A 5206-nucleotide genomic window follows, 5' to 3' on the forward strand; every position below is an offset into this window, starting at 1 on the left:
ATGGATAGTCAGAGTTCCAACAAGCCATGTGCAGCCCCGCTCGCCCCATCCACTGATGGAGAGCCCACAGCAGGGCACCCTCCTGATGCCACCCAGATCCAAATGTGGATTCAGAGGAGGCTTTGGAGAAGTGGTGGGACCAACCTGAGAGCCCAGATCCGGGCCCCCAAGACAACCCGCCCCACAGGGCCCGAACCCAGCAACAGCCAGTGAGGAAATGAACAATGCTGTCCTTGGGCTGTCCTTGCCCAGGAAGCTCTGGATGATCGTGGAGGATGCGGCCTTCACCTCTGTGCACTGGAACGACGAGGGAGACATGGTGTTAACTGAGGCAGATCTCTTCTAGACGGAGGTCCTCCGTCACACATGCACAGACAGGATCTTCAAGACAGCATCAAAAGTTTCATCTGTGAACTGAACCTGCATGGGTTCAGTAAAATCCACCATTCGGGTCGCTCTGCAGGGAAGAAAAGGATGATGGTAATGTAGAAAGCCCTTCTGGGGAGCCTGGACTAGACAAGCTGAGTGCTAGATGGATTTCAATTTCCAGGAGAACTTTTTTCTCGTGAGAGGGTGGTTAAGGAAAGAGGAGAAAGCAGGCCTTGTCGTGTTCCACGAATCCCCTTAGACGGGATCCACAGGGGTGACTCCAGACCCTGAGAGGCCACTTGATGTCAGGGAGTGCCCATAACACCTGCCAGGAATGAGAAGACCTTGTTTCCATAGTTAGGCAAGGACGGGACAGTGGTGGGAAGGAGGGCTGTGAGGAAAAGCTATTCTCCCCCACGATGGCTGAAGTGATTCGTTTCCTTTCAGATCTATCACTACTCCAAGTTCCAGAGAGACAAGCCTTCTCCTCCTGCAGAACATCTAGAGGAAATGCAACCCCAGAACTGCTCAGCCCGCCACCGGCACAACAGCGACCCCAAAAAGAAGCAAGCAGTGGTGACCAGATGCTCTCCTTGATTCCATCACTAGTGCACCAAAGAGGCTGACAAGCAGGTCCAGAAGGGAGCCTCAACTGTTCACGGAACCCCCAGCCAGTGCTCATTTGAGTTCTGTGGCCTTTGATTTATGGACAGTGTAGTCGGGTGGCCCAGGTCAAGCCAACTCCCCAGCGAGCAGGGCTGCCCCAGTGGAGAGGGTACATCCAGCAATGCCATGTCTGTACCCTTGGCTACTGCTGGAAGGGACAGTGCAGGGGAACTGCCCAAGAGCTCCCCAAGGTACCCAGATTATGGTTCAGTGATGCCTTTGTACAACACCTGATTCCATCGTGAGGGGAGCCGTTTCAGTTGTGGCCCCAAACGAGGCCTCTGAAGCAGAGGAGGAGCAGGAGGAGTCCTCAGAAGTGTGCCCTCTGTGAGGAGTTCAAGGACAAGCCCAATCCCTGAGCTGCCAGGTCCCCAGGGACACCCAAAAGCGCTCTTTTGTAATCAAAAATCTATTTTTGGCTCTAATAGAGTACACCAAAACTCCACGGGAGTAAATAAAGAATCAAATGAGAGCTGCGAGTCTTTGTTCTTTCTGTCTGTCCATGCTATTCACACAGCACTGGGTGAGCCAAATGAGGCTGGAAGCCCACGCCCCAGGCAGGCCTCAGTCCAGTCCCCACAGTTCCTTTTCACCTGAAGCAGCAGCATTTCACACGTTCTGCCAAGAGTGTGGCTCCTGAGCCCTTCGCTGAGGCCATCCCAGGACGGGCAGGTCCCTGGGCCTTGCCTGCCACACAGCAGAAGACCCAGGCCAGCTCCTGACCATGGGGGTGTCACCTTCCATGAGTCATGCACCCTGAAGCAGAAGGGGCTCCTCCTGGGTCCCCCGATGATGCCACAAGTTTCTGATCAGCAGCTGAGTGTCACCAGCTCCCAATCCAGGGGCTTCCCCAAGAGCCTCACTGGAAAGCAGGGTCACCCCAACCACCAAGGGCCTTGCAAACACGTGACCCCATACCTGAAGACAAATACAAGGTTCCACAAGGTGAACACCAGCCAGTGTTGCTCTGCCCTCACAGCTTTATTTAGAATTCACGCCCAACACACAGTCCCTGGTCCAGACATCAGCCCCATGTGCTCGAGCATCCTCTAAGCCTGGTGACACAGAAGGGGGTCGTCACAGACGGCTGGCTCTTTCCATCTGCCTCCACGCTATCCGCTAACAGGAGGGTGGCAGCCCAGAGGACCCGTCCATCACATGCAGTCTGCAGGGAAGTCAGGAAGGAGGGCGGGACAGGTGGAGAGAGGCACATGGTGAGTTCCAAGACAAAGGGCCATGAAACCCTGGGAACACTGAGGAGGGAGGGCAGGTCCCCTGGTTTTGCAGCCCAGTGGTCAGGCTCTGGTCATTTCTCAGCACAGACAGGCACAGTCCTGGGCTTGGCTTCCCCCAACCCCCACCCCATCCCTCATCTCCAGGCTCCATCACTGCTGACTCTGCAGATCCCCCATGTTACCCCAGGCCTCCTGAGCACAGATCTGTGCTAACCAACCTGGCCTTGGCCCTGGGGCTGCCCTTGATGGCCCTGTCAGGTGTCTTCCCCGTGCGTTTGGGAGCCACCTTCCTCCCAGCCCTTCCCACACCACTGCCTCCACTGTCAGCAGATGCCTTGGCCCCTGCCCAGGGCCTACAGAAAGAACAAAGGAGAGCAGGAACTACTGGGTCGGGTGTTCTCCCTGTCCTCGCCAGGGCCTGGGATGGCACCATGCAGGGATCACAGAATTCAAACCTCAAATAACCTGCCAGGTTACTGTCACACCTTCCCATGGCTGAGGAGGCACCAAGGAGGTGCTGAGGGATAGAGAGATAGCCCATGACTGCAGGGAAGCTGACCACAGGCAACTCCATCCTCACTTCTATCCTTGTACTTGGAAGGGGGTCCCTGTTTACTGGAGGGGGGAGAGGCAGAGAAGCAGAGCCACGGGTCTGAACCTCAGCAGGGTCTCAGTGCCTTGCAGAGCCTCCATTTCCACATGGCTGTGAGGATGGGGACAAGGTCCCAGAGGCTCCCAGCCCAGGTCCTCCCTGGCCTTTCCTTCCCCGAGCACAGCAGAGCCACAGTTCTCACAGCCCTCATGACAGCCAACGTCAGCCAACATCTCAACCCCGGCTTCTGGCCTCCTGAACCAGCACGGTTTGTAGTCTGAGTCACCCAGCCCATGTGACCCTGATGTGACTGCCAGCAAATGAAGCCAGAGAGACAGCCCTGTCCAGACATCCCTCCGCAGGGGCAAGTGGGGAGTGGGGGGATGACTTCTACACTCCCAGCCCCTCGGGCACACTCCTCCACCTCTGCACAACTTCATGCATCTGTTTACACCTCCCAGTGTTGGGGGTCCCACAAGTTACTGATTCGTCTCTCCTGATGGAAGGGAAGGGAAAACTCATTCTGCCAATACAGCCACTCAAAGGGACCACACACGCACTGACTGAAGATCCATGCAGGAGGAGGCCCAGGGCACAGGGCACACACCCAAGGGGCTGACAGACACCAGCAAACAGCCTTCCACAAAGGCTCCTCCATGTCCATTCCCCCAACCACAGGCAAGGGTGCCATGTCCTCACACTGGCGGGCCCTGAGATTCATCATCCCGCTGAATCTCTGTCCACCTGCTGGGTGACAAAGGGTCACCCTCCTCACTGGGTCTGGATGAGTTACCAGGGAGCCTGGCTGGCCCCTGGGGTGTGGCCATTGCTGTGTCTTCTACTGGGTTATGTGACAGGATCCCAGGCTTGCCCAGTTTCTGCCACTCATTGTCTCACCCAACCCAACCCCTTCCTCCTGGGCACCACCGAAGCTCAACTGTGTGGGTGGGATGCCTGAGCAAGAAGGGGCTGCAAGCACTCCTACCTCTGGAAGCAGAGGGTGCCTGCTTGGTGGCCAGAGGAGAAAACACTCTTCTGCCTGCTTGTCTGGGGATCTTCACCTGCACAAGGACCAGAGCAACAGGGAGAAAATCACCTGTGACAAGACAGCAATGTTGGACAACAGGTCACCAGTTTTCTTCTCAGCAGGGGCCTCACACCACGGGGACCCAGGAGGGCCCAATGGATGTGAAACACACGTGCAGGTTTCTTCAGGGTGGGTTCTGCTCATCACAGTAGCTGGCCTGTTCTCACGCAGCTGGGACAGGGACCCCACGATGCCTCAGCATGCATCCCCCAGGAATGATGGTGATTTATAGCCCAGGAGACCCCACAAGGAACAAAAGAAAATGACTCCTCCCCTCACACTGCCAACTCTGGAAGGATCTGGGGGCTGCCACAGTCAGTGGGCTGCCCTCCATGGACTTGTGGCTGGGCCGCACCAGGAGGGGAACCATGGACAAGCAACTGAGTCCTGCAGGGGCAGGGCCTGCCTGGTGGGGGCGGCTCGCAGGGATCAGGTGGGGCTCACGTGAGGTCACAGTCTGGGGGTGGAGCTGGAGGCTGGAAGGAACTCGCAACCACGTGGAAGGAAAGGGGCGGGGACTGTGACCATGGAGGGGACCGGAAGTGCGGCGTGGCCATCCGGCAGTCACTCCTTGTCCCAGAGCCTGGAACCCCCGCCGGGAGGTATGGTCAGCGCACGAAGCAGGTCCCGCCTTCCTGCAAGCAGAGATAGTGCCAGGCGATTTGGGATGGCCGGGCTGCAGCCACTAGGCAGGACAGTGGTCCGCCACCGGGGCCCGAGACCGCTGACAGGTGACAGCGCTGACTGGCCTTTGTCCCGTCGCGTCCACAAACACTGAAGCCCCTGATTTCCGGTGTGTATGGCTTCCTGTACTCACGTACTACTAGTTTGACTCAGTCGTGTCCGACTCTTTGTGACCCCATGGACTGGGGCCCACCAGGCTCCTCCCTCCATGGGATTCTCCAGGCAAGAATACTGGAGTGGGTTGCCATTTCCTTGGCCAGGGGATCCTCCCGACCCAGGGAGTGAACCCGGGTCTCCCGCTTTGCGGGCAGACGCTTTAACCTCTGAGCCACCAGGGTGCGTACTCACGTAGGCACGCAGTTCTGTAGACACGCACGTAGGAACAAACGCGCATTCCCCAGCCAGCCCTGTCCCCTTGGAGACGAACTAGGATCCGCCAAGCTCTGAGGCGCCTGGAAGGTCAGGCCAGGAGGAGCCTCGAGACCCGCGGCCTGGAGCGGGACCCGGGGGAGGACCAGAAGTGAGCGGTCGGGCGGGCGGAAAAGAGGGGAGGAGATGGGAGGAGCAGGGCGA

At 57.9% G+C, this 5206-nt stretch overlaps 1 long non-coding RNA gene and 1 pseudogene across 1 annotated transcript; one reads left to right on the plus strand and one right to left on the minus strand.

Moving 5' to 3' along the window:
- On the plus strand, positions 1-1394 carry LOC128070447 (heat shock transcription factor, X-linked member 3-like; annotated as a pseudogene).
- Positions 1395-2010: 616 nt separating this feature from the next.
- Positions 2011-4516, minus strand: LOC128070448 (uncharacterized). Its single transcript, XR_008201611.1, has 3 exons — positions 4394-4516; positions 3848-3923; positions 2011-2200 (listed from the first exon to the last, which is right to left on the minus strand). It is a non-coding gene; the product is annotated as an uncharacterized LOC128070448 (long non-coding RNA).
- Positions 4517-5206: the final 690 nt, after the last annotated feature.

Source organism: Budorcas taxicolor, chromosome X (genome assembly GCF_023091745.1).
Source record: "Budorcas taxicolor isolate Tak-1 chromosome X, Takin1.1, whole genome shotgun sequence".
Classification (NCBI taxonomy): Eukaryota; Metazoa; Chordata; class Mammalia; order Artiodactyla; family Bovidae; genus Budorcas; species Budorcas taxicolor.